Raw genomic sequence first — 14,973 nt, 5'->3', positions numbered from 1 at the left:
AGGCTCCCTGCTGAGCAGTGAGCCCGATGTGGGACTCAATCCCAGGACCCTGAGATCATGACCTGAGCTGAAGGCAGAGGCTTAACCCACTGAGCCACGCAGGCATCCTGACCATAAGTTTTTAATTCAATATAGACCAGTCTATCAGTTTCTTCCATTATGGTTAGTGCTTTTTGTGTCTTCTTTAAGAAATCTTTGCATAGCCCAAGGTCATGGAGACATTCCTCTTTGTTTTCTTTTAAATATTTTATTTCATATTTAGATCACAATCCACCTGGAATTTATTTTTTCTGTATGGTGAGTCAGGGGTCAAATTTCCCTTTGTTTCAAATGGATATCTAATTGACACAGGACCCTTCTTTTCTACTGCACTGTCATGTTTCTCATAACTCGGGTACCATAGGGGCACCTCAGTGGATCAGTTGGTTAAGCATTTGACTCTTGGTTTCAGCTCAGGGAATGATCTCACAGTTGGTGAGATTAAGCCCCCTGTGTTGGGCTTTTGCTCAGCAGAGAGTCTGCTTGAGATTCTCTTCCTCAGCCCCTCCCATCACTCACACACTTGCTTTTTCTCTCTCTCAAATAAATAAACTTGAAAAAAAAATAATTCAGGTGCCATATATGTGTGGGTGTATTTCTGGACTTTGTGTTCTATTCTATTGGTCTATCATCTATCTTTGCACTAGTACCATACTGGTAAGACCAGTAAGATAAAGACTGGTGTAGGATGAGTTTTTACAAAATTGCAAAACAGGGGTGCCTGGGTGGCTCAGTGGGTTACACTTCTGCCTTCAGCTCCAGTCATGATCCCAGGGTCCTAGGATCGAGCCCCGCATCAGGCTCTCTGCTCAGCAGGGAGCCTGCTTTCCCCCTCTCTCTGCCTGCTGCTCTGCCTACTTGTGATCTCTCTCTCTCTCTCTCTCTCTCTGTCAAATAAATAAACAAAATCTTTTTTTTTTAATTGCAAAACAATAGAAGAAAATCCTGTCGTGAAACATCAGTAAACCCAGGAAATGTCATATCACTTCAATGACGGTTCCCCTAAGAACCTTAGATAACAGGACAGCCACAAGCAGAAAAATGAAACTGGACAATTTCCTTACACCACACACAAAAATAGACTCAAAATGGATGAGAGAACTCAATGTGAGAAAGGAATCCATCAAAATCCTTGAGGAGAATACAGGCAGCAACCTCTTCGACCTCAGCCGCAGCAACTTCTTCCTAGAAACATCACCAAAGGCAAAGGAAGCAAGGGCAAAAATGACCTATTGGGACTTTATCAAGATCAAAAGCTTTTGCACAGCAAAGGAAACAGCTAACAAAACCAAAAGACAACTGACAGAATGGGAGAAGATATTTGCAAACAACATATCAGATAAAGGGCTAGTATCCAAAATCTATAAAGAACTTATCAAACTCAACACCCAAAGAACAAATATTCCAATCAAGAAATGGGCAGAGGACATGAACAGACATTTCTGCAAAGAAGACATCCAGATGGCCAACAGACACATGAAAAAGAGCTCCACATCACTTGGCATCAGGGAAATACAAATCAAAACCACAGTGAGATACCACCTCACACCAGTCAGAATGGCTAAAATTAACAAGTCAGGAAATGACAGATGCTGGTGAGGATGCAGAGAAAGGGGAACCCTCCTACACTGTTGGTAGGAATGCAAGCTGGTGCAACCACTCTGGAAAACAGCATGGAGGTTCCTCAAAAAGTTGAAAATAGAGCTCTGCCATGACCCAGAATTTGCACCACTGGGTATTTACCCTAAAGATACAAATGTAGTGATCCGAAGGGGCATGTGCACCCCAATGTTTATAGCAGCAATGTCCACAATAGCCAAACTATGGAAAGAACCTAGATGTCCATCCACAGATGAATGGATAAAGAAGATGTGATATATATATACAATGGAATACTATGCAGCCATCACAAGAAATGAAGTCTTGCCATTTGCAGCGACGTGGATGGAACTAAAGGGTATTATGCTGAGCGAAATAAGTCAATCAGAGAAAGACAATTATCATATGATCTCCCTGATATGAGGAATTTGAGAGGCAACGTGGAGGGTTTAGGGGGTAGGGAAGGAAAAAATGAAACAAGATGGGATCAGGAGGGAGACAAACCATAAGAGACTCTTTTTTTTTTTTTTTTAAGATTTTATTTATTTATTTGACCGAGAAAGATCACAAGTAGGCAGAGAGGCAGGCAGAGAGAGAGAGAGAGAAGCAGACTCCCTGCTAAGCAAAGAGCCCGATGCGGGGCTCAATCCCAGGACCTGAGATCATGACCTGAGCCGAAGGCAGTGGCTTAACCCACTGAGCCACCCAGGTGCCCCAAGAGACTCTTAATCTTACAAAACAAACTGAGGGTTCCTGGGGGGAGGAGGGTAGGGAGAGGGTGTTTGGGTGGTTATGGACTTTGGGGAGGGTATGTGCTATGGTGAGTGCTGTGAGGTGTATAAACCTGGTGATTCACAGACCTGTACCCCTGGGGCTAATAATACATTATATGTTAACAAAAAATAATAAATTTTTAAAAATCAATTAATTAATTAATTTTTAAAAAGAACCTCAGATAACAAAATTACCATCTAGAGATTATTCTAAAACATGTTTAAGGTACATAAAAAGCAGAGATCACAAACAGAGAAAGCAGTATTTTTTTAAAAGACTAAATTGACTTTAAAAAAAAAAAACAGAATTTCAAGGAATGTAACATGTACTCCTCAAAATTGAGAGTATTCATTGATTCCAACGAGTGGCAAGTCTTAGTTAAGTAAATGACAGGTTTTAACTGTGGAAGCATAAACATGACCCCTGGTTATTGTCCTTTCAACTGTAGGCATCAGGCAACCTTCCATCTTTTGTTGTGACATGCTAATGCCAGCAGACATGAAATAAGCAGGAAATGTGCTGAATGGGCTGGGCAACCCTATGGTTTCATGCCCAGCATACTGGTCTGTTTTAAATGTTAGGTTGGCATTAAAAAAAAAAAAAAGATTTTATTTAGTATTTATTTGAGAGAGAGAGAGAGAGCACACAAGTGGGTGGTGGGGAGGGGGTAGAGGGAGAGGGACAAGCAGACTCCCCACTGAGCAGGGAGCCTGATGCGGGGCTCGATCCCAGGACCCCAGAATCATGACCTGAGCTGAAGGCAGACACTCAACCTACTGAGCCACTCAGGCGCCCCTAAATGTGGCATTTTTGTGAAACATCACCAGGAGGATAACACTAAAAAATGACCCACAAAACAGAAATTTAAATGAAGCTTTCTGGGTAGCTACGCAGTGAGCATTGGAGGGGTTTTTTGATGCCTCATAAGCGAAACAAGCCCCATCTGGCTGATTCAGGCTTAGGCTGTGTTACAAGCAGCTGACATAATTCTCAATATTTACCAACTTGGAGGGTGGACTCCAAGGTTTTGGAGTCAGATCTGAATGTAAATTCTGATTGTACCAGTTATTGCTATATCTGGCCCAGAATGGGAATCCAGTCCCTGAGGCCTCCCTTCTCCCACTTCAGAAGGCTTAACAAAACCAGGGTCCACACAGCTGGTTCTTTTGCCCATCTGGGTCCTAATGACCCTTAGGAAGTAGGAATGGTAACAATTTACAATCTCTGGCAGGCACAGCACTAGATGTTTTATATACATTACTTCATTTTGATCCTCATGATCACCCTGAGATAGATACAGACGTAGATATAGATGATTTCCCCCATTTTATTTGCCCTGAATCACATGCTAAATTGTGCCAGAAATGAGATTTGAACCTATGTCTGTTCCTGGTTCTTTCCATAATGCTAAGTGGCTTATTTTGAGGCTTTTTACATTCATTTTCTTTTTCTTTCTTTCTTTCTTTCTTTCTTTCTTTCTTTCTTTTTTAAGATTTATTTATTTGACAGAGATCACAAGCAGGCAGAGGGTGGGGGTGGGGGGAAGGAGGCTCCCCGCTGAGCAGAGAGCTTGATGCGGGGCTCGATCCCAGCACCTTGGGATCACAACCTGAGCCAAAGGCAGATGCTTTAACCCACTGAGCCACCCAGGCGCCCCATTCATTTTCTTTCTGAACAACATATTTTCATAAAACTTTAAACACTGGCCAATAAGCAAAAGGACTCAGCTGATTTTCTTCTAGGCAGCTTTGTGGTCTTCATGACAGTCGTGTTTCTGTTGCAGGTCAGGCTGCTCCCCTCCCCTGTGCCTGCTGCACACTCTTATGTCAACCCCTCATGCAGAGACAGGCTTTATTGAGCTTTCTTGATGCTGCCTTCAAAGCTAGGGTGGCCATCTGAGAGGATGGAAGAAACCAGTAAAAGATGGGATTTTGAGGAGCCATCCCAGGTAGAACTGTGTTTTCACGCACCAGCACATTCATGGAGCAACTCTGGTGTAGTGAGGACAGCGAATGAGTACAAGTGAAGTTTAGTTCTCTGTGTAAAGAAGGGGGAGAGCATGTGTCTGAATGTAATTCCGACGGCATCAAGGTCATTTTAGAGCTGGTGGAGCTCTATTTGTCTTAGGAAATCTCGAAAACTTTTATAGGGAATTCGGAAAATATTTTCAGCCGGCAGGAAAGATAAAATCCCTGCTCACAAAGTACAGGCACGGGCCCAGAGACTGAACAGACAGACTGCTGTAAAACCCCCATTTAATAAGGCATTAAAATGCCATCGACCTGGACACATTTAAAAAAGAGAGAGAGAGAGAGAGAGAGAGCAATGAAAACAAATACCATTCAAGTAATTAGGATCTTATGCCTGAGGCCAGCCTGGATGCCAAGCAGGGGCTTCCCTGCAGGAATCCGCGTGGAGACCGATCCCAGAAAGGAGGGATCGGCTAAGACAAAGGCAGCTCTGGGCTGGGATTTTTCTCCCCAGTCCCCCTCGACCGCCTGCCCCTTGATGCCAAAGGCAGGACATTGGAAGTGGTCCCCCTCGCAGACCTCTCGGTCTCCTGCGGGGGTCTGGGGCTCAGGAGGATGGCCGAGCCACCCTCCTCCTCCCCCCGCACCCCACCAACGGCTGGGAGCAGGCTCCCCACTCCAGCTGCTAAGGGAGCAGCGCTTGGGCTTGTGCCTTCCTGCTCCGCCAAGGACAAGGAGGCATTTGAAGGTCTGCCTTATTGGGTAAATATGCTCCAAATTGGGGTGAGGGCTGGAGAGTGAACATTTGTTTACGAAGGTAGCTGTGAGGGGGAAAAAGCTGTCTTTTCACGAGCTCCTGCAAATACGGAAGCTGCCTCCCAGCTATTTCCTGCTGCCCGAGCTTCTGAAGAGTGGAAGGCCAGGTGCACAGCCTCCAGCCTGCACACTTCTTCCCCACCAGCCCCAGAGGTAGTTCCCCAGGGCTCAGCCCTAGAAATGTAAAAAACAAAGGACTTGTCCTCTTCTTTCTGGAGTGACCCCCTGTGTGTTTGTGGCACCAGCAGGGTGCAAGGCTGCTTGTCACCAAGCAATGCCTAGCAGGTCTCCCCGGAGGAGACACCCGTTGCATTTTCAATTGCCTCATGTCTCTGGTACAAATTGAGAGGGTCTGGTATTTTTCGCCTTTTCATTCACTTTTTAAAACTTCCCATCTGAATTTATGACACTGATCAGTAACTTTTGTTAAAGACTCCCATAGAGAAACTTGTGACTCTGAATATGTTTCTCTTCTATTTCTTCCTCTTCCTGTACCCTTTCCTTTTCTTCCAATACGTTGTAATCGCCAGCAAAATTTGGCAGTGAGAGATGGGAGAAAAGGAGAGAGGAAGAAAGGGAAAAGAATGAAAGAAATACAATTAAAGTCTAAGCATTTTCTGGGGTTAATTTGAATTGGACCAGTTGGTTTCGTTTTGTAATACAAAAGAAAAATTCAGGCCTTAGGGCCTAAAACTTTCATTAAATTCAGCTTTGGTGAGTTCTAATAATACAGAGGTTTATTAAAAGCGTGAAAAATGTCATTGCGGAGGCCTTCCCTGGGCAGCAGCCTCACCTCTTGGGTATGACTCATGCTTCCTCCATGGCTGCCTGAGCTGTAAAGTTGTGGGTAGGATATTTAAGGTCCAGTGAATCTTTCTTGCCATTTTACTGGGATCATGTCCCAATTAGCAATCTTGCCATCCAGAGCAGTAGCCGGACAGCAAAAGTGAGAGAAGGGCTGGGTGCTTAGGGCTGTTACAAATGATTAGTCCGAAAGGGTAGCGTAAAATTTAGAACTTAGTCTCCGGCAGGAGTCTGCAGGAGGAAATGAAGGGATCAACAACACGAGAGGAGCACTGTGGCCGATTGTTCCCGACCACAGCCACAGGCTTTTCTGTGTGTGCTGGAAATTGACCTCGTCCAAAGCTGAGGACGCAGACAGGGCAAAGACACCGATAAGGTAAATGATGATGCTAAATCATCCACCTCTCAGAGCCAAGGAGATTGCTCCATACCTTGCCAACTGTTCCCCCTCCTTAGTCTATAAAAAGCAGTGATTTTTTTTTCATGCAAATACAAACATGAGCCTGGATGGTACTAATTGGACCAACAGGAAATATAATAATTGCAATCCCTTTCTTTTCTCACTAAGTATTTTCATGCAGGGCATCTCATTTGGCCCATAAAGCAGGCCTAGGAGGTTGGTGGCACAGATAGTACTCATCCTTCTTTGTAAAGAGGAAATCAAAGCCAAGGAAGACTGGGGGATCTCCAACAAAATAGTGGCAGAGTTGGGACTTTCTTTCAGGAATAGGGTAATTCCCAGCATCCCTGAATATGGCGATGAGCTTTGAATGAAGGAGCAGAAAGCCCAAGCTTCCTGTGGTACCCGTGAAGATGGCTGGTATCTCCGCCGGAGGGATGCCCTTCCTAAATGTCCTTGAATGTTGTCCTGAATCCTGGATGAGTCCCAAGCCCCTGGAAGTGTGAGGTGCTCAGGGGGCTGGAAAGACCAGACGGGATTCTTCCCAGAATGGCCCTCCGTCTCCCTTTGGCACTCTATACCTAACTGCTCATAGGCTTTGGCGTCTGTTAAAGGAGGCTTAACTGTGAGACAGGAGAAGCAATAAAGTCCCAAAAAGCAATAAAAGGAATTTCCCAGAAAAAAAAAAAAAAAGTCTACATCTTTTCAGCATCTAAAATAAAATCTGTGCAGACTGGCATCCCATGTTGGGGGAGGGGACCAAATTAATTGAGCTCAGTTTTATCTGTACTGTCTTGTTTAACCTTTTCTATAACCTTGGAAGAGAGGGAGCACTTCATTACCCCTAATTAACATATAGGGGTATAGAGGCTCACAGAGATTAGGCATACAGCTAATAAGTAACGGGCTCCAGGACCACACTCTCTCCACTGTCTTCTTTTGCCTCTCCATCTCTGGGAGGTCATGTAGAGCCCAGACCCTCGCAGGCACTTCTCTAGCACACCTTAGCCTCCATACTTTTTAATTTTTATTTATTTTTTTAAATTTTATTTATTTAAGAGAGAGAGAGGCGAGAGCACGAGCAGGGGAAAGGGGGTACAGGGAGAGGGAGAAGCAGATTCCCCACTGAGCAGGAAGCCTGACACAGGGCTCCATCCCAGGACCCTGAGATCATGATCTGAGCCACTCAGGCATCCCTCCATACTTTTTTTTTTAAATCTCACCTCCCTTCAGCAAAAAGCTTTCAAGCACATACCCTAATATATTATGTATTATTCATAAATTTACTTATATAAATTACACATACTTACTACTGTACTAATCTAGACCTTAGATATTTGAAAAGGATGAGATAAATATAGAGAAAGAAGTTTCTGTATTTCCTACCATTACCCTTCTTTGGAGAGAGTCCTGCTGTAGATTCAGAGTCCTGGATATAACTAAGAAATTCATGATTTCAGACATTATCCATGGAATTATAGACCTTCAGTGCTGCAAGGGTTAAGAGGAGCTGTGCAGAAGAAGGAAAAGGAGGCTCAGAAAGAGGGCGAGTCACACAGCTGGCGAGGGACAAAACTGGGACCAGAACCGGCATCTTCTCACACCCAGTCCCAAGCTCTTTCCACTGCTCACCATTGATAATAATATGCCAAAAGCTCATTTTGGGGGGCTAGAAAACTCAGGTCGTCAGTGTGACTGGCCATAGCTTAATGCCTGAACCTTCGGTACTGAGTTTGGAGTAAATACAGGCCCATCAACTGCCCTGAAGAGACAGCCCTTGGCTTTGAGTCTGGGCCACAGAACATGTGGGCCAGGCCGTCAGCACGTGGGGTCTAAGGGAAGGAAGACTGTGCTGTGCTGTATTTGGTGTTATTAAAAGCAGCTCACATAGTTTCCATCATTCCTAATGGAACAACGTCATTTTACAGACCCAGCCCTTGCTTCAGCCACCCTAGCTAGGAATTCTTGGTGTAAAGAACTGTGACTCCAGATCGAGTCTCTTCCAGGTCATCCCGAGGAAGAGTTCTATGACCAGGAGTTGCAAAGGCAAGGAAAAGACACCCAGGCTCTGCCACCCAAGCCAAGAACACCTGGGGCCATCCCCCAAACACTTTGAACAGTTGTTTTAGAGTGACCTGGATTATTTACTAAGTCTGCTAGTTTGGACCAAGCTGTCCCAGTCTCATGCATAGGATGAAACCTAATGCAGTGACAGCCTACCCACTCCCACCTCCTCAGCCCCCACCCAGTGAGACAGAGGCCAACAAGTTCATGGCCAGCCTGTGGTGAGTGGTTGTGTCTGGTAGAAGCAATGATAAATCTAAGTGCCACAAATTCTTTACTAAATTATATTTGGACGAATCTCCAGCTTCCTTAGGCTTTGAATATAAGGAAGTTTCAGATTAGAGCATTTTAAGGAACTCATCTACTCAGGTGGGATGGTGAGTGGCTCATCTGTGACTGCCCTAGCTCATAGGCACCTATATTCTAGGGAGAGAGGTCAAGCTCTTCAAGAGGACGAAGGCGCACCATCATTTCCTAAGCATATACCCTGTCCTAGGTACTTTACGCAGGGAGCCATGTTTGGGGGCTTCTTATCTGGCTTTGTTGGGGTTATCTCTTTCTAAGGGAGAGACAAGGCCAGTCCTATCTTGGCTTAGGGTGAGTGGTCTCCTATAGAAGGGCTTGGGAGAGTGGACTATTTGGAATCCCTGAAACAGAAAGAGATATAAAGACCTGGAGGGCAGAGGCTGGAAACAGCCCCCGTCTAATACTCCCAGGGCTCATTTGCCCTGTACCAAGCAATTAGATAAGACAACAGAGAGTTTTAAGTTTGGGCATCACACTCTCAATGTAAGCCTGCTGGGCAGGAGGGTGCTCAGACTGCTTGTGAGCTTGGGGGGGCACAGGCCTAGCCTGTGCACCTACAGAAATAGCTGCAGGGTGTCCTGTTCTCTCACCACACCCCGGCGGTGGCCAGAGCAAAGCAATCAGGCCATACCAAGCTGAAAGCAGAGTCACCAGCAAAGATAGCTCTCCCTTGCTTGAGCAACCTCTTGTCTTTTGCCTGGGCCATTCCCTGGCTCCCAAGTCTGAAGAGCCCTCACCTCACAGGCAATGCTCTTGTGCCCTGGAGTGCTGCTTCCTACAGCCCTATGCTCTGCGGCCTCACACAAACACTAAAAATTGGGCAGCTCAGACCCAGGGATTTGCCGCCATGGTAGACACTGCCAGCCCCGATGACAGAGAGAGAAAGTATACAGATGTAAGCCAGCTTTAGAAAATAGAATCTGCCTCAATTAGCACAGGTTTGGGAATGTGCAGGTAGGGAACTGGAGCCCAGGTTTCTGACTTGAGCAATGAGACATTGGCTGGTGGTGCCGTTTACCTAAACACAGACGGCAAGAGGACATTTGGAGGGCTTTGGTTTGAACCGGAAGAGTTGGAGATCCTGACATCTATTAAACGAAACATCCAGGAGACAGTCTCAGGAAAGGGAAAAAGGAGATCAGACCTGAGATTGGTCAGCATATGTCAGTGAAAGACCTAGGGAGAGTGGCTAGTGAGGAGACATGGCTAAAGCTCCAGTCCTGGAACAACAACTTCATTACAGGCCTGGGCAGAAGAAAAGGTGTCTAAGAAGGAGAGCCCGAGAATCGGAAGGGAAACAAGCAGGGTGAAGAGACCCAAAGGTCAGTCTCTGTGCACATGACTGGGAGCAGCAACCACTTCCCAGAGTTACTATCATAGCATTTGGGCACGATTTCATTGACTCCTTCTTTTATTCTAGGCACTTCTATAATCACAATTTATTTTTCTTTGTTCCTTAGTGAAATCTGTTCATTATAAAAGTAATACATGCTCATGTTAACAAGGCAAATAAAGCAGAGATGTATGGGGGAAATATCAGAAAAAATTACTCCTAAACCTCTTAGCCCCTACCACACACACACTTGCACACACACAAGCACATGTCACAGGTTCACATGTCACACACACACATATAGACAGACACACAGAACACACACATATGCACACATACATGTGCACACACAGGGGGGTTGTTATTTTATTTTATTTTATTTTATTTTGCTTTATATTTCACACAAATGGGAAACCATACCTATTACTTACAAAATTTTTTTCACACAATACATCATGGAGCTATATATTTATATATTTCATTCTCTTGTTGATTGTTGTTTAATGATCTGTAGTTTGACTGCAGCAGTGTTTTTTTCATTCCCGAGTATTCTTGAGATCATACTCTATGCTATGATCCTCTTTTTTCACTTAGTATTAAATCAATTCCCCATGTCATTAAACACATTTTGTAAGTATAATTTCAATGACTGTATCATAGTCCTGAATATGAGTATATCATAATTTAACTATAATTTACTTTCTGCCAATTTGGGCTATTAAAAATAATACCATAATGAACATTATAGAACACTAAGCTATGTCCACATTTCTGGTTATTTCCTTTAGTATATGAACACTAATTTTAGAGTCTTTGTCCAAGTTACCAAACTGCTTTTCCTAGAAAGACTGTAGCAATCTGTGTTCCCACTGACAGTGATTGAGAGTTGCTCCTCACATCTTTTCTTAAATGTTTATTAATTGGTTAGATAAAAATGGTGTTTTATCACTTTAATTTGCATTCCAGGTGATTCAGGAGGTTAGCTTTGTTCAAGTTCATTATCCCTTTGCAATTCTTAAAATGATGCTGATCACAGGCACCCAGGGCCGTCCATTTCTAAATCAGCCCTTCCTTTTTCACCACTTGCCCTACCTCAGATGCTTCTTTCCCACCCTGGGCTCCAGCGTGGCCCTCTCCTTCCTGGGTCTGCATCCCTTGCCATCAGCTCACAAGCCTCTCATTCCTTCCTTGGTCCCAGAGCTGGTCTCTGTAATAGCTGCCATGCCCTGGCTCAGCCTCCCCCAGTCCCCCTGCCCTGGAGGACCGAACAGGAGCCTGAATTTTCAATCAGGCTTCCAGGGCCCAGCATCAGACTGGGGTCAGTGCTGACCTTGGGCAGACACAGCCAGAGCCCTTCCTGCCCTGCCCTGGGCCCAGGGAAACCAGAGGGCTGCTGTTAGGGCCTTACCTGCTGTGACTTTGTACAACTCTGTCTCATCTTTTCCTCTCCCATTTTCCTCCTCTCCGCATTATGCCAACTCAGGCTTTAATTTTCACAAATGATACAATTTGGTGGTTTGGGGTTTCTGCAGGAGAATTTCTGTGATCCTCTGAGCACTGGGACCTGTTTGCCCTTGTTAGAGAAGAGGGACTCTAGATGCTCTGCAGACCCCGTCAGGCTGTGGTAATAAGCAGGGGCTGTTTGAGCGGCAAAGTGTAAACCTGGTCCTTCTTAGTGAGACTTCGCAGAAATCCCACTGGAGATTTTTCTGCCCCTGCCCTGTCTACTTTCCTTCATAATGATAAATGGCTGAAAAGAAAACTATCTAATCTCCAAACTGCTTGCTTTTTTTCTCCTCTTTCTTCAAGGAGAGAAAGAAGAACACGGTCACATAAAACAGAGTCCTTCATCGCCTGCTTCTCAGGAGACAGTTCCTTCCCTTTTCATCCCAGGCCTGTTTCTGATCTCTGATGGGCTCACACTGAAAGCTCTGGCCAGCCTCTCTAATCAGCTGCGACAGATGACAGACGCTGCAGTTGCTTGGGTTGCCCATCGAAATTGAATTGATTACCCGGCCCCTTTGCCATTTTGTTCTGCACACAATTGCTTAATAGCTGTCACCTTGGCTTTCAGTCCCAGCCGGCTGCAGGCTGACTGGTTCCCATTACTTGGGATGGCCAGTGCAAGTTCATCACCTTTACAGGATGTCCCTGATTGATTCCGTATGCCTCGGAGACCTGTAATATATTTGCATAGGAGGGAGCATGGCGCTGTTGGGGGACGGGATAGAACTCTCTCGGCTGCGGGAACTGCCAGGTTTAGCTGCAGGGCTAGCCATATTTGAATCATTACCAAGGCTTCTTGTCAGGAGTCTGGCCTCTGCTGACACAGCTGCTAATGAATTTGTAAATTTTTAAAAAATACAAAACAACCCAGCCTGATCTAACCTTTGCTGTCGCCACCTGCTGCCTGGGTGGGGACGGCCAACAGAACCGTGCTTTTCCTGCTGAGCTTGTGCTGGTCTTTTGAAATGACAGTCTCTCCCTCCCCGCTCCCTTCCCCTGCCTGCCAAGCAGGAGAACTGGGCTCAGAGGGGAACATCTTTCAAGTGAAATCTTTGCACTGGGAACTACTTCAATTAGACAGCAGGGGGAATGTTAACATGCCCTCCGGCCTTTTAAGTGGGTTTTAATTTTATGTTGTAAGATAAGACACTGCGAGGCTGGGGCTGCTACTTCTCCAGCAGGCTCCATTAGTGGGGCAAGCCGAGGCCTCTTGACCCCCTGAGGCCCAGCCAAGACTGGAAGTTGGTTTGGTTTTTTAACAATTTGTCAGTCTGACCCAGCATCTCTTTCATTCTCCCTTTGGTCGTGCCAGGCTCTTCTGTTGTTGGAGGGCAGTTGGGTAGCCGAGTTGTAGCTGAGAGCCTAGCCCCCTTTCCCCAAGCGGCCGGGCCTGGGCTAGAGAGCAGAGCCCTGGGTGGGAGCTGCCTGTCTGTGGCCTCACAGCTGAATATTCATCGTTTTTTTTTTTCCCCCTTCCCAAGCAGAGCACTGTGGAAGCAGACACTTTTCATGTGGCAGGTTTCTGGCCCGATGATGTATGACCTGTTGGCGCTACTGAATGGTGCCCTTTGTTCCAGGGTATCCCATGTGCCCCCTTTTTATTGACTTGTTGATTCAGAGGGGCAGGAAAGTTCCACAAATCCCACTGCAGGCCCTGCTCTCTAGCCGTGCCCAGGTGGGGAAGCCCAAGGACCTCATGCTTCCCAGAAAGCAGGTAGGAAGATAGGGGCTGCCTAGAGGCAGAATATTCCTTAAGAGACAGCATTCTTTACCTTGGACTCAGGCAACTATGTGTCTAGAGAGCCTGGGAACCCACATGTAGCTCCCAGCCCTCTGTCTGGGGTTCTAGAAAGTGTGGGGTATCCCAGAATTCAGTCTTCGCCCAGAAAGAAAAGAGCAGAGCGGGTGTGTACACAGGCACACATACATGCAGACAAAACCCACTTAAAATTAAAAGTAAACCCACCCCTTCCCTGAACCCTAAGCTAGGTTCAGGTAAGTTTTTCTCTGTGACCAATGAGCCCAAGATGGGAACCAACAGCCAAGGAGAGAAGGAGGTTGGCCTCCTTCCCCAGCAAGAAGTTTCCCCAGAGAGCAGCCCTACAGCCACAGGGAAGGATTCAGGGGGAAAAAGATGACAAAGTTGACTTTTTACCCAGCAGGAAACCTCATCATCCTGAAAAAGATGAGGGTTTAAAGAATGCCCTTATCCTTGCTTTCTCTTCTGCTGACTTCCCAGACCAGCCTGCTGTGCAGACAGTGGGTAACAATGAGCAGCTTTGGAAAAGGAGCCACAAGGGGAGGGGGCAAGAGGCAGGATTGTAAGGAGGGAGACCCAACACACCTTTCCATACCAGCTTCTCTTCTAATCTAACAGGGTGAAACTAGACTGAATTTCATCTCTCCTTTTCACACTCCATCTTATGGCCAAGCTGTAGGGATCTGGCAAAGGAGTGGGAAGAAGAGATCTCTGCCAGGCCTTCATTCTGTTCTCTGGGCTGCAGCTGGCTGATGAGCTCAGACATCTGACCTCTCCAGGAAACCCCAGGCTCTCCCTCCAACCTGCTCTTCAGTTCCTTGTCTGAAGAGGCCACACAAATCCCACCAAGAATTCCCTTCTGTGTAAGACCACCTCTCCCAAATCACCAGGTTGTGTGTTGATTACTAAAAGGGGACGAATTCTGGTGTATTGCCTGCCTTGCCCTTCTGGGGTCTTTGCGGGCCCTGGAATCCAGACCCATCATCTGGGGAGTAGCATGAGAGCAGAGGTACAATTATTCCGTTGGCTCTAAATCCCTTCACTCGAGGCTCCGAGGCTCCATGGTATAAATGCTCAGAGGCACAGAAAAAAATACCAGCAAAGGGGACACTAAGACCATTGCTGAGCCAAGAAATGACAAGTCAGTAGTAAAGAGCATCCACACACTTCACAGTTGTAAAATGGCTTTATGTTACGATATGTAAAATAAAATGTCCATGCTATATAACAAAACACTTGAAGTTCCATATCCCCTGTTGGCTATTGTGTCTTCTAAAATAGTTTAATCTATGGTGGGTGTATATTTATATATATAGATTTATTTATTTATATATTTATTATTTATTTATTTATTTATATGTTTTCTCTAAACCCTTCTTAGTTTTTAACATCAAATGTGTAATAAAAATTTAAATAGATGTCTTTCCAAATACCCCCTCCAGCGTTTATTTTAAGTTTATTCATTTGTAAAAAGCAAAGCTGAATTTGACATGTGGCCTGCATTTGTGAGAGAGAGAGATATATATTTATTTATTTATATAATATATAAATAGCTATTCAGCATGCAAAGAGTTTAGTGATTTCCCAAATTAGATTACAGAGT

Source organism: Martes martes (assembly GCF_963455335.1).
Source record: "Martes martes genome assembly, chromosome: 16".
Taxonomy (NCBI): domain Eukaryota; kingdom Metazoa; phylum Chordata; class Mammalia; order Carnivora; family Mustelidae; genus Martes; species Martes martes.
Note: the sequence above shows the minus strand (reverse complement) of the source record.